General features: G+C 40.1%; 1 non-coding gene across 1 annotated transcript; it reads right to left on the reverse strand.

The window, feature by feature from the left end:
• Nucleotides 1-6606: 6606 nt before the first annotated feature.
• Nucleotides 6607-6711, reverse strand: LOC129400518 (U6 spliceosomal RNA). The gene has a single exon (XR_008627746.1). It is a non-coding gene; the product is annotated as a U6 spliceosomal RNA (small nuclear RNA).
• Nucleotides 6712-26141: the final 19430 nt, after the last annotated feature.

Genomic DNA, 26141 nt, shown 5'->3' on the forward strand with positions numbered 1-26141 from the left:
GTTGATAACTTTCAAGCCTGCTCTTCTGACAAATCTCATACTGAAATTTTAGAACCGTATTCAATTGGATAGTCAACAATTTGGTCTTACATCGCAGGGGCTGCTCAAACTCAAGAAAACGAAAGTTAAAGTGTTCGTTTTCACTCCACTTGTCAAGTATGACCCTTCTGTGCTCTCAGCCTTTGAGAATTGCGGTTCTATCATGGTATTTACCGTATCAGAGACATGACATGGACTCCAGAATTTTCCTATTTTTGAGTCAGTTCCAATCTTATGAAACCCACCACTTAACTCCCTCTCCACCTTTCTCGTCATCACTGCTGTTACGTTGACTCAGATCATTCCCTCTTTCCTGACGTCTATTGCAAAACTTTCTTAAATCCATTCTCCACTCTGAGGGCAACATTTTCATTTTACTACTCCCAGAAGAGTAGTAAATCTATTTACTCCATTTGACTTCGAAGTTCTGGTCTTACTTCCTACCTTTACTAATTTTTTTTGTTTGCTTCTCATGTTTGTTATGGCCTCCTCAACTTTCTGATATTCCTCCTCCTTCTCATCTCTGATCTTTGAGTAGGAGCACTGCTTAAAAACTTCACATAAATTCCATTTCTTCCAAATGTCTTCCCTTACCACTCTCACTTCCTGTACATATCCACTGGGAAAGATGATCTGACCATTTGCTGCAAAAAAAAAAATTGGGTTCTTGGGGTAGTTGTAAAGAATGGCATTGTTGATTATATGAAAACTCAGTTCCTAGTTTTTTGAGAAGTGTCCATATTGTTTTCCCAAAAGGTTGGATCAAATAAAGCCCCAGCAGCCACGCCCACATCCCAAAGCACTGTCATGCCTCTGGCCAGGACTGAGAGCCAGAGAGAACCCAATCTACCAAAAACACCAGGTCAACGGGTCTGTGTGTCTGAAAACCCCAGGACTTCTCCGAGTTGGGATGGGTCCCCTCCTCCTCCCTCCCAGAAACCACACACACAGCCCACCACTGCCACCTTGGAAGCCCATTTACCTGCCTTGTTCCAGAAACTCATAAATAAATCTCTAGGTTTAGAGTTGCAAAGAGTTGTATCTATGTTTTCATCGATGTAGCTTATGGATTTGGTCTAAGGCTATGGTTTTTTATCCATCTGAATTAGACTTTTGTGAAAGGTGTAAGAAAGGGGTCTGCAAATAGTGAGCCAGTTCCAATCCTCTGAAACCCACCACTTGACTCCCCTTCCACAAATTGTGAGCTTCTGACTTACTTCCTGAGCTGTATGCCCTTAATATTTCTCTCCTGCCAAATTATAACAGCAAAGACTTCCAATACCATACTAAAATAGAAGTGGTAAAAGTGAGAAAACTTGTCTTATGCCTCATCTTAGAAGGAATTCTTTCAGCTTTTCACCTTTATGTGTGATGTTTGCTGTGGGCTTGTGGTACACAGTTTAATTATGTTGAGGAAATGTCTTTCCACCTCCAGTTTATTGAGAGACTTTATCATGAGTGGGTGCTGGAAACTATCAAATTATTTCTCTGCCACTATTGACATGGCCATATGAAATTTATTTTTTCTGTGCTGGTAAGGTGTATTACCTTGATTGACTTGCATATATTAAACAATCCTTCCATCCCAGCATGAATCCTACTTTGTCATGATGTGTAATCTTTTTGGTCTAGTTTGCTAAAATTCTACTGAGATATTTGTGGCTGTGTTCAATGGGAATGTAGGTTTATGGTTTTCCTTTACGTGTGAAGTTTCCATCTGATTTTGATGTCAGGATGATGCTTGCCTCATAGAAGCAGGTCGGGAAGATTCCTGTTTCTTCAGCTGATAGAACATGAAAGATATTGGTAATAGGTCTTCTTTAAAGGTTTGAAATAATTCACTAGTAACTCTGGTCCTGGGCTTTGTGTTTTGGGAGACTTTTGATTGCCATTTTAATTTCCTTGATAGTGACTGGTTTATTCAGATGCTTCATTTCCTCTTGATTCAACCTTGAGAAGTTATACAAGTCCAAAAATTTATCCTTTACTCTAGGTTCTCCAGTTTTGTGGCATAAAAATTTTCTAAGTAATCCCTGACGCTCCTTTGAACCTCTGAGGTATCTGTTGTGATCTCTTCCCTTTCATTTTTGATTCAGTTTACAAGGGTTTTCCTTCTTTCTTATTTGTAAGTGTTGCAAACGGTGTGTCCAGTTTGTCTACTTTTTCAAAGACTCAGTTCTTAGTTTTGTTGATCATCTAAATGGCTTTTATTTTAGTTTCATTTCATTGATATTTGCTCTAAGTTTTATTGTAAAAAACTTTGCTCGCCGAAGGGTGTGTGCTCCTGAGCTCTCCGGGCAGCTGTCTCACTGTCCGAGTTCAGTGCTCTCGAGCCACCGTGGATGGGCTGGATCAGGACGGCTGTTGGCCAAGGACAGGCGAAGGAAGAACGAGGACCAAGCTGGTTGCTGATTAGTTACTGTTTATTCAATCTTTCGTCTCTCTCATCTCACGCACTCCTCCTTCCTAGCTCCTCACTCCTCCATCCCTGCTCTCTGGATTCTCCTCCTCCACTAGTCTCTCCCCCTACTTGTCTCTCTCCATCTTGCCCTCTAGGCTACACACAGTCTGGTAGCAAAATCAACATAAGAAAGCCCTTCCTGAGGGCCCACCAGGTTCAAAGGAAACACCACCTAGGGGCATTCCAAAGCCCTTCCTGAGTGCCAACAGGCAAAATACCTCTTAATGTGTTTTTCTCCTTTCCTGCTTTCCTCAGTCCAAAATCTCCATCGACATCTTAATACTAGTTATTTCTGTATGGACACAGTAAGAGATACATTGAGGCGTGTAGGGCAGCTCTCCTGGGGGGACATCTTGCCACAGACTCAGACTACAGCACTCAGGCCAGATTAATCATCCCTAACCCTAGCAGGGTCTGAATTTAGTTATTACTTTTTGGATCACGACAGCATTTGTCCATGACCAAGCTCTTAACTTATAGTTAAGCATTAGGCACTTTGGCCAGGCCCATCTCGATGCCAGGGTAGCACATAACTCACCGCTTGCCCTGGGTCCATCTCGTCCCTCCTCTGCACCCTGGTTATGGGGGTGCTAGGAAATAAGGACAGCTGAGGCTTAGGTCAAGAGAACAGATGCCCAGGAAGAAAATATCATGTGGAGTCAAATGACTCCCAGGTTACAAAAGCATAGCATTTGCTAAGTCTTCCTGTGCCCATACAAAAGGACATGGCTCTGGTGAGACCAGGAGCGGCCGCACAGGAACAGCTCCTCTGCTCCTAAAAGACCATGATCCCGGAGGCCCACTAACTACTTTCGGCACCCAGCGGCTTCTTACAGAAATGCCTCTAGACTGTGAACTGAGCTCGATCCCATGCCACCCCTGGAGAGGAAAGGTTTTTCTCTCTCAGCCTTTCCTTTCCATGGCAGCGGCGGCCGTATGGCGACCGCCATCTTATAGAGCCCACTAACCAGAGGTACGAGCTTGCAGTGATGCAACTTCTGGCAGAAATTTCTCTGGACTTAATTACTAAAATGCCAGAAATCCAAAACCTCATACACTCTTCATTCTCAGCAATGGAAAACAAATTATCAAATGATGCCATTTCAGCAGGTTTGATTGTTGAGGTAAAATTCCAAATAATCACTGTCACTGTCATCCCTTTGTTGTTCATCAATTTGTTTGAGTGGGCAGCAGTAATGTCTCTCACTGTGAAACTTATTGTTACTATTTTTGGCATATCCAATATGCCACGGGTAGCTTGCCAGGTTCTGCCACATGGGTGCCATACTCTCGGTAGCTTGCCGGGCTCTCCGAGAGAGGCAGAGGAATCGAACATGGGTTGGCCGCATGAAAGGTGAATGCCCTACCGCTGTGCTATCGCTCCAGCCCTTCCAAATAACAATAGTGAGTTTTCTGTTGAAATATTGAATGTAGTCAAAGTATATAGAGAGTAAAGTGAAGATAATTTTAAAGTGAAGCCACACAGGTCAGGGGTGGGGTGTGGGATGGGAGGTATACTGGGGTTCTTGGTGGTGGAACATGTGCACTGGTGAAGGGATGGGGGTTTGATCATTGTATGACTGAGACTTAAACCTGAAAACTTTGTAACTTTTTAAATGGTGATTCAATTAAAAAAAAAAGACATGGCTCTGAATAAACTATGCAAAGGACTCAAGGAGAAGAGAAAAACAATACTTACAAGTCAACAGAACACAAAGAAAGAAGTTACAAATAAACAGAGGAATAGAAGCACTGTGATGGAAGTAACCCAATAAACCTAAACTACCTGAGGCTATGTTATCCTACAGTTTTATTATTTCTGTCCTTCTTCCTACTACCTTGTTCCTTCGGTTAATCTTTTTCTAGATGCTTGAGCATAGAAGCTAGGTTATTTAAGTGGCTCTTTATTACTTTCTAATAAATGCTTACATTGACATAAGCTCGCCTCTTAGTACAGCTTTTGCTGTATCCCATATGTTCTGGTAGCTCATATCTTCAATCTTGTTTGCTTACAGGAATATTTTTATTTCCTCTCTGATTTTCTCTCTTTGACACACAGGCTATTCAACGAGTTGTTTAACTTCCAAGTGTTGGATTTTTTCCCCTCATATCTGTTTGTGTGCAAGTGACACAGATGTTACTGATGCCCACTCAAGCAAATCGTTGAGCAATGGTATGACAGTGATACAGTGATCTGCTTGTGATTAACTTCCATTTTCAATGCATAATGATCTGAGAGGATAGTTGATTGATGCCATTTCTATCTTTTTGATGTTAAGGAGGTCTGTTTTTTGACTCGGCATATTGTAAATTTTGGAGAATGTTCCATGTGCACTGGATAAGAATGAGTGTTCAACTTTGGGGAGGTCAAGAGGCTAAATATGTGTGTTAGACCTATTTGTTCTATTCCATTTTTCAAAGGCAGTGTTTCTTTGTTGAATGTTAGTCTAGTTGATTTATCCAGAGGTGATAAAATACTGTTGAAGTTTCCAACTACTATTGTTTTGCTGTCAATATCTTCTTTCAGATCCCTTTGCAATTGCTGTAAATATTTTATGATCCATTATTAGATCTAAAAATGTTTAGGAGTGTGAATTCTTCCTGATATATATGCAGAAAAATATATTTGACTTTTATTATTCTAATTCTTATGTGCATTGTAATATGTTCATTATTTAAATATTATCATTTAATATTAATGTTAATATGCTAAACTAATTGTTATTATTCCACATAAGTATACAATGATAACACTTCAATAATAAAAATTATACTAAAAAGGTTAAAAGAGGACATAAGAAACAGAGACAAGGTGGTGGGAGGAACGCTGGGAACATTGGTGGTGGAGAATGGGCACTGGTGGAGGGATGGGTACTCGATCATTGTATGACTGAAACGTAATCAAAAAAGTTTATAAGTCTGTAACTGTACCTCACAGTGATTCATTTAAAAATTTTAGAACGAGAAAAAGAAAAAAAAGAAAGAGAGACAAAAGAGTAGATACAGAAAGCAAATAAGAGTGGTTACCTCCTCCTCCTCGGCTCAGATGAGATCCGAAGCAGCCACACACGAAACGGCTCCTCTGCTCCTTAAAGACTATGATCGTGGAGGTCTACTAACCACTTTTGGCACGCAGCGGCTTCTTATAGAAATGCATCTAAACTGTGAACTGAGCTACAACCCCAAGTTTTTTCCCTCTCGACCGTTTCTTTCGGCGAGGGTGGCAGCACAGCGGCGGCACCTACGTGGCAACCGCCATCTTCTAGAACCCACTACCCAGAGGTGCGAGTTTGCAGTGATGTGGTGCACAGGAGATCTTGGGATGGGGGTGTTACTGGCACGCTCTCCGCCCAGATGAGATCCAGAGCAGCCACACACAGAACTGTGAACTGAGCTAAAATATCAGAAGTCCAAAACCTATCTCATATATTCTTCATTCTCAGCAATGGAAAACAAATTATCAAATGATATCTTTTCAGCAAGTTTGATTGTTGGGGGAAAATTCTAAATAATAATAGCATTCTGCTGAAATACTGAATGTATTCAAATTATAGAGAGAATAAAGTGAAGATCATTAGCCACACAGGTGGGGGGTGGGGGGAGGTATACTGGGGTTCTTGGTGGTGGAACATGTGCACTGGTGAAGGGATGGGGATATGATCATTGAGAGATTTGAACCTGAAAGCTTTGTAACCTTTTTCACGGTGATTCAATAAAAAAAATTAATGTTTTTAAAAAGTGGTGACCCTAAATCCATCAATATAATTACTTACATTAAATATTAACATTACATTGCAAAGTAAAATACATGACATATAAAGATAGTTTGTATATAAGTATGTCTGTTAATATATGCTCATCTGTCACTGTCATCCCATTGTTCATCGATTTGCTTGAGCGGGGACCAGTATACATGTGCATATAGATATATATTCAAGACTCTGGTCTCACATGTATTGAAACTTTGATAGTGTATCTTGGTATTGTAACATAGCAGGCAGTTAGACCTGAGGATATTCCTGGAAATACTCAGATTGACAGCATATGAGAGTCATCAGGATTTCCTTAGAAGGTTCTCTGGTGCCAGAGAGAGAACATAATTTATTTTAAATAGGGTGCACTACAAATGGAAGCGTCTTCCTTGCACAAAGACCATGCTAAACTTCTCTGCATAGTACCAATTTTAGTATATGTGCTGCTGAAAAGAGCATAAAAAATTTGCGAGTTTTTTTAAACTAAAGGGTTTAAACAACAAACAACAAAATAAAGTCTTCTGAATAAAGACCAAGAAAGTAAAAGTCTTCAGAGAGAAGAAAAGCTCCCATCTCCCTACCATTCTAGTCAAGAAACAACAGTCTTTTATTCCTATGACTGATTTGCCACAATTGCCTCCGAGTTCTCAGCTGTCTCTATTGTGGGAGTGGAGTCATATTTCCTTAAAAGTTGAGAAGCTTTGAAAGAGAGCTGCAACATAGCCTCTAATTAACAAAGGAATACATATCTGCACTGCTAGAGATGGAAGAACAAACAGAATAAATTTGCATATTGATTAGATGAGTAGGCACCAAATGAAGGGGTATAAATCCCCAAAGAGGAATTCTGGCATAAAAGGGCAAAAATAAAGTTTTAATCATCAAAGTTTACCAAATGGCTTTGGTAAACTCTACGTAGCCCACAAGATGAGGAATTACAGACAACACATTCAAAGGAGCAGCTGGTCAAACAACCAGAATACAAATACGAGACAAAGAGCAGAAGTGAAGGTGAAGGGAGTAGTTTGGGAGGTAGAAAGCCATTTCTTCTTTCCTTCTACTGAAGACCTCAGGTAATACTTTATCTGTAAAGAGTTAAATAGCTACAAAACATACAATGCAGAGGGGAAAACATTCATAGAGCTTTAATGTAAAGTATTTATTACCAGAGGGAGGGAATGTTAAGAAGTAGCAATAAAGAGCTGATAAAATGAATGCAAATTCATGTTGATAGGTATACTGGTGAATTCCTTAGCTCATAAAATACCTTTAAGTGTTATAAAAACTCCCGAAGTGAAGAACTGCTCTGGTAGCAGCCCCTTTGTATATTCTCTGAAAACGCCTTGATTTTCTTCAAGATTCAGCCTGGATTTTATTCCCACAGTAAATTTTCCCTGACATTCCTCCCAGGCTAGCGCATACATGCAACGCTTTGATTCTTCTATTATTTCTCCTCGTAGGGTTGTATTGTCAACATTTGTTTCTATGAGTATCTGCCTCAATCAACTGAGAGTACCTAAAAGTGAGGAATTAGATTATTAATATGTGCATTCTCAGCACCCATGTATCCACTTTCTTCTCAGCAGTCTGAAGCCAACAAGGGATTGTGCATGATGATGGCAATTTCTACCCAGTATACAACATAAACGCCAATAAATGAATGAGATTGAAGGATCTATAATATCATGTCTGAGAGTAAGATTACGAGAGGGTAGAGGGGTTCTTTTTCTGAGAAATGTAGGAAATTTGGAATCCCTGCTTCTAAACTTAGTTTGGGCGTTGGTTTTGAGTCACACTCAGCATTGCTCCTCACTCTTTCTGACTCTGTGCTCGGGAATCACTCTTGGCAGTGTTTGGGGTACCATGTAAGGTACTGGAGATCAAACAGAAGTAGGTTGAGTGAAAAGCAAGTACTTGAACCGCTGTACTATTACTCCAGCCCCAAATATTTAGTTTGGAAATGTGACAGTATCTAAAAATAGTATAAAATTGTTGGGGGGGGGCATGAGGGCAGGGAATGAATTGAAGTGCTAAAGTTAGCACCTGAAATTAGAAAATGCATTTTTAATAAATGACTGGAATAACTGAAAACTGCATCAGGAAATTCTAATGTAGCCATGAAATTTAGAAAGAGACTTAAAAACTGCCTTTTTAACCATCACTGAATTTTAAATAGCTTAAACATTAACTCTTTGCTGCAGGGGGTTCTCAAAAACAAGAGATCTTGTAATACTAATTGCTAAAATACTCCTAGCTTGTAACAAAGGATTTGAAACAGTTCTTAATTGCTGCACAATCTTTGATCAAGGCAAGGAAAAAATTCATTAGTGTTAAAGTTATCAGTATTCCCAAAGCCCAACAAAGGGCATATATGTTAAAAGGTTTCAAGTTGAGCCAAAAATGAGGAACTCAACGGTTGACAAGGGACTTTAGTTTAGACAACACATGTGAACGTGTGTTTCTCTCTTCCATCAGTAACTCCTGGGAAGTAGGGATTTTCTGCCTGCTATTTGGTTATCTTACCATCACTGATATTAATTTTATAGGATTACCATATTGATTTGCTGTTGTTGTTGCCGTGTTGGGAGTCAATACTTGTTGCAATTTCTGGGTGTCAACACTTTTGATTTCAGTGCACCTGGAGTCAAACACCCTTTTTGTTTTGGTGTCAGGGATCTGGAAATAACACTCAGTGACCTGGACTCTATGGAGAGACTCAACATGGAACTTCACACATACAATGCAGACCCACCTCCCTGGAACACTTTTAACTTTGCGTTTTCACTCACTTAAATATTGAAATGTGGGGCTGGAGCGATAGCACAGCGGGTAGGGCGTTTGCCTTGCATGCGGCCGACCCGGGTTCGATTCCCAGCATCCCATATGGTCCCCTGAGCACCGCCAGGGATAATTCCTGAGTGCAGAGCCAGGAGTAACCCCTGTGCAGAGACAATGTGACCCAAAAAGCAAAGAAAAAAATTTAAAAAAAAATATTGAAATGTTTCAAGACCATGATGTATTTTTTATTATATTGGTTTAGATATACTCATCCATATTACTTTTAAAAATACGAATCACAACTACATCAGAATTTTCTGAATTCTATATCACTATTCTTTATTTAAGGTCAGGAAAATGTCCTAGCAGGTAAGTGCATCAGAAAAAAATTTCATTTACATTCCACCAGCACCGCCACTAAGCTCATCTATCAGCCCTGATTCAGAGACTCACAATGAAATCTCAAATGAGATCAACTAGCTGCAAAAGTTTGTCTGATACACGGGGCCCTGGCTGAGACCTCCAGGGCAACCTCAGGAGGGGGTGGGCCAAGTTCCCACCCTACTGAAGCCCCAGCAGTGGTACTCAGACCACAATGACTGCCTCCATGTCTGCAGGGAGACTCACCTCAAGACCAAGTTCCACAGAGACGCTAAGCTGCCAAGAGTTTCAAGTACCCCAGGTGTATTTGGCTGAAAACTCTGGGCCTTCTTGGAATGAGGTGGGTGACTCACCCCGTCCCCTTCTGAACTTCCAGAAGCCCTGTCAGCCACACCCACATTCCGCCACCACTGCCATGCCAGCTCACTGCCCAGTGAAACAGCCTGGATTTTCTGGAGTGACATCTCCAAACTCTACAATACTAACAACCCAGTGGAGCACACCAGAATGGGTGGGAATGTAATGTAGAAATCAACCAAGATCAATTAGCAAAACATTAACACAGAAGGTTTAATTAGCAGCAACAGCTTCCTATACCCTTGGACAAGGAGTTAATGTCCCCATCATGAGACATAATGATTTTAACAAATTTTATTTTACTGATGTATTTTTTTTGGTCACTCAATTAGCCATTGAGTGATAATAAGCAATATAAAATTATCTGGGGCCTGCTGCAGGGGCAGGCTTGAAAGGTGGTTGGGAAAATAGGGCAATTGTGGGTCACTGGTGGTCATAGTGATGGGAACTGGAGATCCCCAACACTGGCGTGATGGGGGCTGGGGATCCCCATCACTGATGCCTATAACAAATGCATCATAAACGGCTTTATAAACCATGGTGTTTAAATAAAGTGGAAAAAATCTTAATTCAAAAAAAATTAAGGAAAAAAATGAATTTACAAAAATAAAGCGAAAAGGCTTGCTACTGGTCACACAGCTACTTCTCCTAGAAGGGAGCATAACATGAGGCCCCCATAGCCATGCCACCGGACTCCATGCCAGGCTGTTTCACTCAGGGCACCCCAGAGGGGGAGGGTGAAAGCCCTCCCAGCCCCAGGGGACCCAGCCCCAGCAACTGAAAACCTCCACAACCCAACAGCCGCCATGCTCAATGCCCCTCCCCACATGCTCGGGCCATGGGACACATCATAAGACACTCCCTACCCACTCTCCATAATTACCACACCACATTTAATGGGGTTAAGGTAGTAGGTAACAAATCATAGGGGGAAATTTATATATACATATATACATATTTTCAGATATATATACCAAAGCTCACATCACCCAAACTTTAACAACATATTAATGATATATTATAGAATGTCTTAATAGCTCCTGACAAAATAGAACAATCTTCACACTGTTTCCTATCCGAACACTTTTTTGGTAAGCATGTTCAGCAGTTCTTCATAACAGACAATATAAAATATATTATTTCGGTTGTGTTTTGGGACAGGGATTGGGGCTTGGGATGGAAACATCCCGAATTTGGTGGTGGGAGTGGTGCTTGAATATTAAATGTAATCAAACATTGTGAACTAACTTATAAAATAAAATAATTTAATAAAAGAAAAAAGAAAAGGCTTGCTACTAATACGGAATGACTTTAATGCAAATTCAAATCAAAAGAACTACAAAAAAATTAAATATGAAACAAGTCAAGTTGGATCTGTTAGCAGTGACGTCTATTTCTTTAAAAAAAAATAAACAGGATTCACTGTAACTGGATACAATTTTTTTTCCATACAGTTCCAACAGTATCACTACAATATTTGGGCACTGGTAGAAGACTAGGTCGCCATTCCAAAATCCATCCTCCAGTGCTTCCTTGGAAATATCCACCCTCTTCCATGCAAAATGTTACAGGAACATGCCCTCTGGTAGGAGCATCAAGATGGGTCAGTCTTAGCCTCCCATAGACATTCTGTTAATTTTTTATATTTGATATTTGATTTATTTATTTGTGTATTGAATCACCGTGAGATACAGTTGCAATATTTCATGATTAAGTTTCAGTCATAAAATGATTGAGCACCCATCCCTCCACCAGTGTGTATTCTCCACTACCAATGTTTTTCAATATCCCTCCCACCACCCCAACCCCAGCCCACCTCTATGGCAGGCACCTTTCTTCTTACTCTCTCTCTACTTTGGGGCATTATAGTTTGCAATACAGATACTGAGAGGCCATCATGTTCTACTGAAAGTAGTCTACTTTCAGGATGCATTCTGTTATTTTTGCCAGGGATTACTTTACCACTGTGTATATAGGGCCAGAACAGTAGGACAGCAGGTAGTGTGGTTGCCTTACACAAGGCTGACCTAGGTTCCATCTCTGGCATCCCATATGGTCCCCTCAAGCCTACTAGGAGTGATTCCTGAATGCCGAGCCAGGAGTAACTTCTGAGCATCACCTGGTCTAGCCCCAAGACTAAAAAAATGACTGAAATAAGGGTGTGTATATATTCATCATCTGATCAAGGTAATGTAAGGAAGAAAAATCTGCCATCCCAAAATACATCCTTCACAAAAGGTGAAATTCATGGAAAGCTCTAGAAGTCTGGGTGTAGATCATCTTCTGCATATATATATATGCATACATATGCATATATATATATGACACTATCACTGTCATCCCATTGTTCATCGATTTACTCTAGCGGGCACTAGTAGTGTCTCTATTGCACTCAATCCTGAAATTTTTGCAGCCTCTCCTTAATCGTCTTTCCCAACAATTGGAGGCTCTTTCAGGGTCAGGGGAATGAGACCTATTGTTACTGTTTTTGGCATATCCAATACTCCATGGTTAGCTTGCCAGGCTCTGCCATGCGGGCGGGATATTCTCGGTAGTTTACCAGGCTCTCTGAGAGGTATGTATATATCTGTTATTGTATTTTGGATATGAATATGCCACAGGGAACTTGTCAGGCTCTCCCAAGTAGGCAATAGACTCTTGATAGCTTATAAGGTACTCCAAGAGGGAGAACTAGGCTATTAGATGGCTATTAGATGCTTCCGGGAGCTTGGCTTCATAGTCTCTGGATGTTGGCCATTGATGGGATTACACGGTGCTGGGGGCAACTGCCCTATACTGCTAAACTGTAGTTTCAGGCCTACAGTTTAGCTACTGGAAAATGAGGGATCTAGATGGAAGAGGCCCAGTCTCGATCCGAGTAGCCTTGGAGATCTCGGCCCTGGGTCCCACATACCTGGTTTCCTCTACTGGCTCCCCCATGGGTGAGGATTGTCTGAACATGTGGAGAGTGGCCCTGAGCAGCATGGCCATGGCTGGGTTCCAGAGGTCCTCAACTATATATATATATATATGTGTGTGTGTGTGTGTGTGTGTGTGTGTGTGTGTGTGTGTGTGTGTGTGTGTGTGTGTGTGTGTGTGTGTGTGTAGGCAAGTCTCTCCCTTTGGTGCCTATCCCTGGATGTAGGGATATATCCCTGGAATAGCTAATTTCCTTTTCTCTTCTCATTGGAGAAGACAGAATTTAAATCCACACACTTTTGTTTAACTGTTTTTTTCCTTTTTTTGATAGTGGTCCTGATTGACATTCCCCTTCTTCTTCATAAATGTCCTCTGCTGACATTTAAATGAATCTATTTAAACAGAAACTCTGAAACTACTTCAGTTCTTCAGTTTTACTGGCTCTCTCTTATGTAGACAGGAAGTAGACATTACCAATAAGCTCCTTTTTACTTTTTCTCATCAATCTGTTTGATGCTGCTGGGAATATTTGTCCAGCCTCTGAAAAATACAGGATAATTTCTTTCATGTCTCAACAGGAACATGATCTTTGTTTTTTAATTTCACTGTATTATTGTATCCCTGTCGTCTCATTGCTCATTAATTTGCTCGAGTGGGCACCAGTAACATCTCCATTGTGAGACTTGTTGCTGTTTTTGAATTTAATTGTATTAATCTTTATTATTAAGTCTCATCATTCACAATTAATCCAAAGTACAGTTTCAGGCCTACAGTGTCCCGACATCAATCCCACCATCAGTGGGACCTCTCTCCACCAATGTTCCCGTCACCCATTGACCTCTGTTAAGCAGAATATATAAAGACATGCCCTGCGATTCCTCTCAGAGATGGAACTGACTTTGCCTGCTTATAAATGTGGTCTGGATTTAGAGACTGACTTTTGAGAGGCAAAGTGTGTATCAATGTCACAGGACAGCTGCTTACAAGAAAACAACCTGGCAAGATTCACCATACCACTGAGTCAAGCTACCATCACCAGTACGGGACTATGGGTTTCAATAGTTCACATATAATCAAAAAAAGAATACTTTTCCTCTCTGATATTCTCCTCAAATTACCTTAAACTCCAGGATAGCCATGCAACAACTCCAAACTGCTGGTCACCCTAAAAATTGTATTGTTTTTTTTAAAATGTCAAGGTTTGAGTTGACAGTTAATTCTCAACTACTTAAAATTAAATGAAAGGTGAGATTGACAGAGATTAAAAAGACACGTCTAAATGAAATGTGGTGAGTTGAACTGGATGCTGAAACAGAAATGGGATGGTAGTATTAAAAACCGTGAAATCCAATTAAAGTCAGAAATTTAGTTAATAGTATTGCACCAGTTTTGATTTCTTTATTATGTAGATGTTTCTCTTAGTAAATGCTGGATAAATGATATGCAGAAAATCTCTGTATTTCCTTTGTGACTTTTCTGCAACTCTAAAATTACTTCTAAATATAGTAGACTAAGGAACAACATAAACCTAACTGAACTTTTCCAGATGCTGAACACAACAGATAAGAAATCCAAGGGAAAGGTGTATGTAAATTGTCAAAGTGTATGAAAGGAATAGAATAAAAATAAGAGGAATATATATAGGTAACTTGACTAAGAATTCTATTCATCTTGTTCTTGAATTACTTTGAATTTCTTTTCTATATATTCCTTTCCTCCTTTTGCTAAAGGTCAAACATTCAGACTTCTAGATTAGGTAGTTAAAATATGGTGATTTTTGAGACCCAATTTTTAATATTGCATATAGTTGAACTTCAACATCACAATTCAAGCCAAATTTATGCTTCTATATTTCTAGATTTAGATGAAAATATTATATTTAATATTAAACACACCACAATGGATTCAATATTGCTTTTTTTCCCTGAGTTTCTGGGAGAATTCAACAATTAACAAATAAAAAGTGGGGGCTGGAGCAATAGTACAAAAGGTAGGGCATTTGCCTTGCATGTGGTAGACCTGGGTTCGATTCCCAGCATTTCATATGATCCCCTGAACCTGCCAGGAGTAAATCCTGAACTCAGAGCCAGGAGTAAGCCCTGAGCATTTCTGAGTGTGGCCTAGTAAATAAAATATAAAAGGATTATGCTGAATGGCATCGAGTATAGAGTCCATCATTGTTAGCCTTTTATTGCAATTGTCAATATACTGGTAACTTCTCAGCTCTAATTCCAGTTTGTCTCTCTACCTGTACCTCCTCTCCTTAAATTGGCCCACTGAGTTTTCTTTGTTATCTATAGTCCTTTGGAAAGCTAAGTAGTTGGGGGTTGGTAAGGTAGTACGGGGTTGAATCCTGGCACACATAACCCCCAAACATAGTTGTGTGTGGCCCTGGTGGTCCCAGGTACCTCACTGCAAAGCACAAGCATCACTACATCCTTGGGTCATCATATTCAACCCAACTTTCTAGTTCTCCAAAATCACTGAGAATGACCCCAGGAGTCCCCTTGAGAACTGCTTAGGAAGCCACCCAACATTGGTAATAAACAAAAATTATTACTAATAGTGTGACCTTTTATTTCCATATGCCTTTTATACTCTTTTTTAACCTGTATAAATCAATGCAAATATAATTCCTAGCTCCTCTTCACAATCTTTTTAGTTTCAGGAAAGAGATCGTTCTCTCTCTCTCTCTCTCTCTCTCTCTCTCTCTCTCTCTCTCTCTCTCTCTCTCTCTCTCTCTCTCTTTCTCTCTCTCCCCTCTCTTTCTGTCTCTCCATCTCTGTGTGTGTCTCTCTCTGTCTCTCTGTCTCTCGTCTAATTTTTCTCTTAAATAAGGTGCTTTCACCTGGCTTCTAATTTTTTTCTTGTGACCATATGTTGAGTGACAATTTTTTTCTCTTTAATGTCAGATTATTAAAATATACCTCTGAAGAAGTTTTCATCTTATTTCTACCACTTATCCCTGTAGAATCTCTATTCTGAGTCTAACTTTTATATTCATTTCTTATCCTGGGATTTCCTCACCACAGAGATAGTTAAAATTCAAGTTTCAAACCAGGGAGATTGCACGTTTTATTTCTCCTCTCCCTGCTTGCTAACTGAGACCAACTTCTTTGCAGCCTTCCCGACTCACTAAATGGATTTTCCTTTTCAAAACTCCCCTCCCTTGGAGTGGTGCCCACGCTTGGAATTTTGGTTTTAATATTTAGCTCATTCACACTCAAGAAACTGTCAACTTCAATTTTTTTTTTTCAAAACTAGTTTAGCCATTTGGAGGACTTTGGGATATATAAAAGTTCTAGGGTGTTTTTTCTATTTCTATAAGAGATGTGCAAGGTATTTTGAGAGAGATTTCACTAAATTTGTATTTAAAAGTATGTGGTGTAACAGTATGGTATGACACAAAGACAGATATATAGAATATGCCGTCAACAAATCCTCATCAAGGCATCAAGAATATACAACGAGGAAATGATAGATTCCAACAAATGGGTATTTTGAATCACCGTGATATAGTTACAAGCTTTCATGTTTGAGTTAGAATCATACAATGCTCAAACACCCATCTCTCCACATGTGCACATTCCCCACCACCAATCTCCCCAGTATACTTGCCCTTTCCCACCCTCTTCCTGCCTCCCTGCAGACAATTTCCCCCATACTCTCTCTCTACTTTTGGGCATTATAGCTTGCAACATTATAGTTTGCAAACTATGATCGAATATTATAGTTCCATTCCCAGCATCACATATGGTTCCACTGCCAGGAGTGATTCCTGAGTGCAGAGCCAGGAGTAACCCCTGAGCATCGCCAGGTGTGACCCAAAAAGCAAAAAAAAAAAAAAAAACCTACACCATGCTTTTGCATGGTTCATGTAAATAGTTAATACTATGGAAAATTTCCATGATATTTTATTTAAAAATAAAATCACTGACCACAGAAGCAAAGGCAACAAAACAAAAATAAGTGAAACTACATCCAATTAAAATGCTTCTGCTGGGGCTGGAGAGATAGCACAGCGGGTAGGGCGTTTGCCTTGCACGCAGCCGACCCGGGTTCAAATCCCAGCATCCCATATGGTCCCCTGAGCACTGCCAGGGGAAATTCCTGAGTGCAGAGCCAGGAGTGACCCCTGAGCATCGCCAGGTGTGACCCAAAAAAAAAAAAGCAAAAAAAAATAAAATAAAATGCTTCTGCACAGGAAAAGAAACTCAAGCAAAATTAAAAACCACCCTGTTGAATGGGAGAAAATATTTGCATCACAGTAAATTAGGCTAATATCCAAGGGCTATATAGCACTCACAAAGCTGAACAACAAAAAGTCCAACAACGCCATCCAAACATGGCAAGGGTTGATAAACAGACACTTCCGTGAAGAGGACATAGAGATGACCATATTAAAAAGTGCTCATTGTTGTTTATGACTATGAAAATGCAAGTAAACACAACAATGAGATCATTTCATGCTAGTGAGAATGGCACATATCAGAAAGCCTTGAAGAGCCCATGCAGCAGGCTTGTGATTGGAAAGGAACCCTAATTCACTGTCATCTGGTTCAGCCTCTGTGGAAAGTCACATGGAGATTTCTTAAAAATAGAACTCCCATGGGTCGGAGTGATAGCACAGCGGGTAGGGCATTTGCCTTGCACTCGGCGACCTCGGTTTAATCTCCGGCATCCCATATGGTCCCCTGAGCAAGGACAGAGTAATTCCTGGGTTCAGAGCCAGGAGTAACCCCTGAGCAACACTGGGTGTGACCCAAAAAAGAAAAATAAATAGAACTCTCACATGACCCAGTGACATCACTTCTTGGCATCTACCCCCAAAACACAAAACCATCCATTTGAAAAGATATTTGTACACTAGGTTTATCATAGTGCTTAGTCCAATAGCCAAGATATAGAAACAACCCATGTGGGACCCGGGTCAGAGATCTCCAAGCCTGCACAGTTCAGGACTGGGCCTCCTCCACCCAGACCTCCCATTTTCCGGTTGGTTGGCAGTCACACCAAAAGACTGCCCCTGGCACCATGTAATCTCATCAACGGTCAAGATCCAGAGACTATATAAAACAAAGCTCCTGGAAGCACATGACTTCTTATAGTCTAGCCCACTGATGTGCCTAAAGCAGTACACATGTGTTTGGTTTTAACAGTCTTGCTTGTATTCTCTGATATACATTCTCCATCCATCTCGGAGAGCCCAGCAAGCTATCGAGAGTATCCCACCCATACAAAAGAGCCTGGCAAGCTCCCTGTGGTGTATATGCCAAATACAGCAACAATAACAGGTCTCATCCCCTTGACCCTGAAAGAACCTCCAATCATTGGGAAAGACAAGGAAGGGGGGACTGCTAAAATCTCAAGGCTGGGATGAATGGAGACGTTACTGGTGCCTGCTCGAGCAAATTGATGAGCAACGGGATGACAGTGATACAGTGATACAGTTTGCAACACATACCGAGAGGCCATCACTTTTGGTCCTTTATCTACCTTCAGCACACATCTTCCATTCCAACCAATCCGTCCAACCATCATTTTCTTGGTGATCCTTTCTCCGTTCCAGCTGCCTTCTCCCCCGGCTCATGGGGCAGGCTTCCAACTATAGAGCAATCTTCCTGGCCCTTGTGTCTACTGTCTTTGGGTGTCAGTCTCATGTTATGTTATTTTATACTCCATAAATGAGTGCAGTCCTTCTCTGTCCATCTCTTTCTGACTCATTTCACTTAGCATGATACTCTCCATGTCTATCCATTTATAAGCAAAATTCATGACTTCATCTCTCCTAACAGCTGCATAGTATTCCATTGTGTAGATGTACCAAAGTTTCTTTAACCAGTCATCTGTTCTCAGGCACTTGGGTTATTTCCAGATTCTGGCTGCTGTGAACAGTGCTGCAATAAACATAAAGGCACAAATGTCATTTCTACTGTGATTTTTGCATCTTTGGGATATATTCCCAGAAATGGTATTGCAGGGTCATATGGAAGCTCAACTTCTAGTTTTTGAAGAAATGTCCGTATTGTTTTTCAGAAAGGCTGGACCAGTGGGCATTCCTACCAACAGTGAAAGAGCATCCCTTTTCCCCCCAAATCCAAGCCAGCACTGGTTGATTTTGTTCTTTTGAATGTGTGCCGGTCTCTGTAGTGTGAGATGCTATCTCATTGTTTTGACCTGCGTGTCCCTGATGATTAACGATGTGGAGCATTTTTCATGTGCCATTTGGCCATTTGTATTTCCTTTTTTGAGGAAGTTTCTGTTCATTTCTTCTCCCTATTTTTTGATGGGGCTGGAGGTTTTTTTCTTGTACAATTCTACTAGTGTCTTGTATATCCTGGATATTAATCCCTTATCAGATGGGTATTGGGTAAATATTCTCTCCCATTCTGGGGCTCTCTCTGTATTTTAGTCACTGTTTCTCTTGAAGTGCAGAAACTTCTTAGTTTGATGTAGTCCCATTGTTTATTCAACAAATGGTTTTGAGTGAACTTTATATTTACATGAGAAAGGATGCAATTAAACTCAAACTACATCAATAAATTGAGTAAAAATGTACTCAAAACAGATTGTAATAAAAGTATAAAATGTTTAGAAAAATTAGAGAAAACACTTTCACATTGACCTTGGTCATAATCGCTTGGCTATTGTTCCAAAATCACAGACAACAAAACAAAAACAGACAATGGAACTAAATCAAGATTAAAAAAAATTAAATAAAAATCCCTGCATAACAAAGGAAACAAAGCACAAAGGCAATACTAAAGAAGAGGAGGAAATATTGGGGAATCATGTATCTAATAAATAGTTACTAGCCAAAATATAGATTGGAGCAATAGCACAGTGGGTAGGGCATTTGCCTTGCACGTGGCTGACCCGGGTTTAATTTCTTCGTCCCTCTTGGAGAGCCCGACAAGCTACCGAGAGTATCCCACCCACACAGCAGAACCTGTCAATCTACCCGTGGTATATTTGATAGCCACAAACAAGACAAGTGTCTTACCTGCTGTACTAGCTCTTTGACCCAATTCTTAAATTCTTTTTTTAAAAAATAATGGCATTAACAAAATGAGCATGTTGTTTACTTCTCTTTTCTTGGCAAAAAAAATCCTAATATAATAACTAAAGTTGTAAGTAATAAAAATTTTCACGGAAGAAACCCTTACTCGTGGAACAACAGCAAAAACAAACTCAATGAAATCGACTGGCATCCCACTCACATTTTAATTATCAGAGGAAGATGCTTCAGTGGCACACTTCCAGCTCCACATGTGACGCAACATAGAGCTTTAATTTCTAATTCATCCAAAACCTGTCATTTTGAAAAACTAACCAGCCATTCAGCCACATCAGAGCTGGATTTTTCAGATTTGATTTTCAATAGGCTTTAGTTCAGAGCTTCCTAATAAAAAGAAAAATTATAAAGAGCTTTTCATGGAGATCAGCTAGGATTTAAGTGATTATAGTTGTTAGGAGATGGCCATTTGATAAGCATGCATAAGCTCCTTCCTCTGAATAATAGTTAGATGAAGATTTGGCTGCCAACTTCAAAGCATCCCTCCTAAACTGACAACCTCAGAAGCCAGATGACTAATGAAGTTAACCAACCTCACTGTTTTGGCCATGGCATGATTGATTTATTTGCTTTCATTGATCACTACATCATGACGATGCATGTGGGGGTATTTAGACAGCATTAAAAATAACAAGATAACTAGAGCAACAAATTTTTTCAACAGAAACACAAGGTTTTTTTGTACTAAAAATTCTATTTAAAGAAATCCAAGACCTAAATAAATATTTTGCACACATAAATTATAAGAATTCAAATGGTTTCAATGTTTTGCTTGCTTAAATTATCTAAACATACAATGCAATCATTATCAAAATCCTAGTTACTCTCCTGAAGCAACATAAATGGAACTGGAAAATATCATGTTAAATGAAGAAAGACAGAAGAAGAAGGATAAATGCAGGATAAAATCACTTATCTGTGGTATTTAGAATAACCGAACAAGGCACTGCAATAGTTTAAAAGGGGGTATTCAGATCACCTTTGGCCACAGAGTATAAGAAGGAGAAGGGAAAATATTAAGTGGAGGAAAGGGGGAGAAGAGAGAGATGAGAAACAACAGGGGCGAAGACAGGGGAACCAGGTATAACGGTGGTGTTAGGGCATATTATAAGCTAAATATCCAAACCACAAAGCCAACTGCCATGAAATCATGAGACCCAAACTTTAACAACTGAACTTACAAAGGTGCCTGTCAAGGGTTCTAGGCTGGAGGGGCTGGAGCGATAGCACAGCGGGTAGGGCATTTGCCTTGCATGCGGCCGACCTGGGTTCGATCCCTGGCATCCCATATGGTCCCCCAAGCACTGCCAGGAGTAATTCCTGAGTGCAAAGGAGTAACCCCTGAGCATTGCTGGGTGTGACCCAAAAAGAAAAAAAAAGAGTTCTAGGCTGGAGGCTGAATCTCATCCAGGGCACCCCGGAGGGAAGGGGGTGAGCCCACCACCTGCCTCAGTAGAGCCCCAGCAGTTGGAAACCTCCAGAGCTCAATCACCATCATGCTCATGGTCCATCTCCACAGTTTTGGATGAGCCTCATTCATGAGAATGAATTAGCTGAAAAACTCAGGTAGTGGGTTTTGTGACCAAAATCTCCTGGCTCTCACAGAGTCGGGAATGGGCGACCTCTCCCCACAAACTGCTTCAGAAGAGTTCATTAATGGCCATAATCCAGAGACTCACAAATAAATCTTGGAAGAGAGTCACAAGCTGTAGAGATGCCTACAGATCCCAAAGTCACCATTCAATTAAAAATTTAATTAGAGCTGTATCACCCTATTTAAAATTTTAGAATTTCTGGAGCGTGGCATTTGTGGCTGCACGACATCTCATACTCTAACCCACTGATGTACCAAGAGTAGCACACCATATTTGTTACTGTCACTGTCACTGCCATCCCGTTGCTCATCGATTTGTTCAAGCGGGCACCAGTAACGTCTCTCATTGAGAGAGTTATTGTTACTGTTTTTGGCCTATCCAATTCGCACGGGGAGCTTGTCAGGCTCTGCTGTGAGGGCTCGATACTCTCGGTAGCTTGCCGGGTTCTCTAAGAGGGGTGGAGGAATCGAACACGGGTCGGCCGCGTGAAAGGCGAATGCCCAACCACTGTGCTATCGCTCCAGCCCCCATATTTGATGAACTGTAAAGTAGAAGGCAGTGGATCTCATTCCAAACAAATATATATATATATATATGTATATATATATACATATACATGTAAAAGCACTCTAAGGATCAACCAATAACAACATATTAATATGTTAGTAATCTCATATAAGGGTTTAATGGCTCCAGGGTGAGATCCAACAATCTTCTTCTTTTTTTTTTTTTTGAGACTCAGAAATCTTCACACACTTTTCTCTAAGGAAACATTTTTTGGACCATTTTAATGTGTTATTCATAACAAGCAATACAAAATAAATTATTTAGGACCTGCTTTTGGGTCGGGCTTGGGAGGTGGTGGGAAAATTTGAAATAATGGTGGTGAGAAAGTGTAATGGTGATGGGATTGTGCTTGAATATTGAATGTAAGAAATTATTGTGAACAATTAAAAAAATTAAATTAATTTTTTTTAAAAAAATGCTTCCAGGCTGGGGGTGTGGAGTATATGAGATAACGTAGGATTAGTGGCAAAGAGAAGTTGATACTGGTGGTAAGATCAGTACTGGAATATTGTATGTCTAAAACTCAACTATAAATAACTTTGTAAATCACAGTACTTGAATAAAATTTTTTGAAAATAAGTTTACAAACTTACCATGAAAGTCATACAAAAATGCAAGAAACTTAAAGTCAAAAAAGAATATGGAAAAAATTTCCAGAAACCACAAAGTTTAAAGATGCTGAGTCTGATATCAAGACTTACTACAAAATTATCCTCATCAAAATATTCCTGCATTAGTATTATAATAGACAAAGGTCAATGATATAAAATTGAGAGCCCACATATAAACCCTAATATATATCTTCATTCAGATTTTCACAAGAATGTCACACAATTCACTAAGTAAGTAAGTCTTTCCAACAAGTGAAGCTGGGGCAATTGCATAATAAACATACAAAAGGATGATTTGTACTCCTACCTCATACAATATCACTGTCACTGTACCACTGTCATCCCACTGTTCATCGATTTACTCAAGCAGGGGCCAGTAACGTCTCCATTTGTTCCAGACCTGAGATTTTAGCAGCCTCTCCATACTCGTTTTTCCCAATAATTGGAGGCTCTTTTCAGGGTCAGGGGAATGGTACCTGTTATTGTTACTGTATTTGGCATATTGAATGCGCCACAGGGAGCTTGCCAGGCTCTTCCCTAGTACTACCAGGCTATTCCCAGTACTACCTGAGCACCACCCAAAATCCAAGACACACAGCTGGAACTATTACTACAGCAGGTAAGCCATCTGCTTTGCACATGGCTGACTGAAGTTCAATTCCTGGCATCCCGTGATTCCTGTGGTCTGGATGTGGCCCATGGTAAGGCTTTTCATTACCTCATACAATATATAAAAGTTTACTTGAAATGGTTCAGAGATCTGAACATAAGAACTAAAACTACAAAAATTTTGGCACACATTCCACAGCTGCCACCATTCTAGCTCAACCACTGGCCCTGCTCTTCTGATTCATGACCACATCTCTGAGGAGGTGTAAGCTGAGCAGCTAAAATCTATCGACACACAGGTTTCCCCTGGCTGGAGACTCTGGGGCACCCTAGGGAGGTGGATGGAAGAAGGCCAAGCCCTGCTGAAGCTCCAGCAGACACACACACACACACACACACACACACACACACACACACACATTGCTGCACCCTCACCAACAGCTCAACTCTACCACTTTATTAACACTCTTTGCAAGATACCAAACCATGAATGGGAATGCCGACTGGTTCAGCCCTTTTGGAAAACAGTACAGTCGCTTCTCAAAAAATTAGAAATCGAGCTCCCATTTGACCCAACAATACCACTTCTGGGAATATATCCAGGAGATGCAAAAAAATATAGTAAAAGTGACATCTGCACCTATATGTTCATTGCAGCACTGTTCACAATAGCCAGAATCTGGAAAAAACCCGAGTGCCTGAGAACAGATGACTGGTTAAAGAAACTTTGGTACATCTACACAATGGAATATTATGCCGCTGTTAGAAAGGATGAAGTCATGAAATTTGCATATGGGTGGAGCAACATAGAAAGTATCATGTTAAGTGAAATGAGTCAGAAAGAGAGGAACAAACGGAGAAAGATTGCACTCATTTGTGGAATATAAAGTAACAGAATGGGAGAGTAACACCCAAGAATAGTAGAGATAAGTACCAAGAGGAGTACTCCACAGTGTGGGAGCTGGCCTCACATGCTAGATGAAGAAGCAGCTCTGATAGATAAAGGATCACCAAGCAAAGGATGCTAGGTGGGCCCAGTAGGGATGGGAGATACAGGCTGAAAATAGAGTATAGACTGAACATGATGCCTACTTAATACCTCTGTAGCAAACCACAACACCCCAAAAGAGAGCGAACAAAAGGGAATACCCTGCCACAGAGGCAGGGGGGGTGAAAGGGGCAGGGTGGGGGTGGTGGGAGGGATGCTGGGACCATTGGTGGTGGAAAATGGGCACTGGTGGAGGGATGGGCACTCGATCATTGTATGACTGAAACATAAGCATGAAAACCTGTTAAGTCTGTAACTTTGTCTCACGGTGATTCACTAATAAAATAAAATTAAATTAAAAAATAAGATACCAAACCATGGAAAATTTTGGGTATCCTTGGTGTCCAGGCTAAGAACTCTGAGGTCTTCTTGGAGTAGAGGTGGGAAGCCTTCCCCTATTCCTCTCTGTACTTCCGGAAGTCCCAGGAGCCATGAGTACCAACTCATTGGCCCAGATCATAGATGCTCAAGTCTCTGTGTAAGAACATAACACCTCCAAAATCTTCAATTCCAGTAGGAGTACACCAAATTAGATGAAAAAGTACTAGAGGAGCCAACTAAACCCAACACACAAAAACAGTAACACAGAAGGCTTAATTAGTAGCTTAGTAACTTTTTAGACAATTTTCACATATTTTCTTTTACTGAAGTATTTTTGATAGTTTTTTAGCCATCTGGTTGTAACAAGCAATGTAAAATGAATTACTGTGTGCTGCTAAATGGGAAGTCTTGGGAAGGCTTGGGCGATAGTTGGGGAAATTAGGAAGATTACTTTGGTGGTGGGATTGGTGCCCAAACATTGTAAGCCTGTAACAACTGCATTATGAACAACTTTGTTAAATAAAGTATTTCATGGAAAAAAAAACACCTACAAAAATTTTAGGTAAAAACTACAATAAATATTTGTAAACATGTATTGTACAAGAACACTGTTTTCTTATTATTTACAAAATTAACAACTTGCATAATTGTTTTTTCTAATCGAAAGTGCAGAGAGATGTTAGAGCATATTGTGTGAACAATACGCTTTTGACTGAAGCAAAATGGGTCCAGCTCTGTTTTTCCTCAAGAACCTTAGTTCACTTGAGAGATGAGTAAATTATTTAGTTCCCCAAAGCTCAGTTTCCACAGCAAGTTATGATGAATGGGAAAATAGCATTTGAACGTCTTAACAGTGCTTGCATATGATAAATACTCAGTAGAAATTATTTCATGCTATTTTAAGTCACATTCCTCCACTGTTTGTCAATAGAAAACTTTTAAATATAAAACTGGGCTGTGTCACATGGAGAAATTCCCTAATTCAAATAGCTAGATATTTGCAAATGTATTTCCAAATAGGTCCCAAGCCATCACTTCTCTTGTCACCATAGAGCATTTTTCATCATAATCATCCAATAATTGCTAGTAGGCTATCCCAAAGCGACCAACATATATCTAGCTTGTATCTCTTAGCTGTGCTATTAGATAAAAATGAAAAGTAACGGGAAAATTTGGGCAAAGACAATTTCAGAGAAATAAAGTAAAAGCCCTTCACTGTATAAGCTTACTATGGTGTTAGCCACCTCTCATCTAAAAAAACTAATAAGATAGCATATTATAAATAGTATAAATATAGCATATTATAAATTTAAAAGTGTATACACAACATCATACCAGAAATAGGTCATTTCTTAAAGTTCCAAGTATAACTGACTTTCTTATTAACCTGGTTAGCATAAGAGTAGTTTATTTGGGGGGTCTAGAAAGATAGTATAGTGGGTAAGACATTTGCCTTATGTGCAGCAAATGTGGGTTCAATCCCCAGTACCCCATATGGTACGTCACGTCCACCAGGAGTGAGCCATGTGAGGAAACAGGAGTAAGCCCTGAGTGCAGTCAGATGAAACCATAAAAAAAGGAGAAAAAGAAGTTTATTTGACATTATACTATCTAAGATGTCAGTATTT

Source organism: Sorex araneus, chromosome X (genome assembly GCF_027595985.1).
Source record: "Sorex araneus isolate mSorAra2 chromosome X, mSorAra2.pri, whole genome shotgun sequence".
NCBI classification, from domain to species: Eukaryota; Metazoa; Chordata; class Mammalia; order Eulipotyphla; family Soricidae; genus Sorex; species Sorex araneus.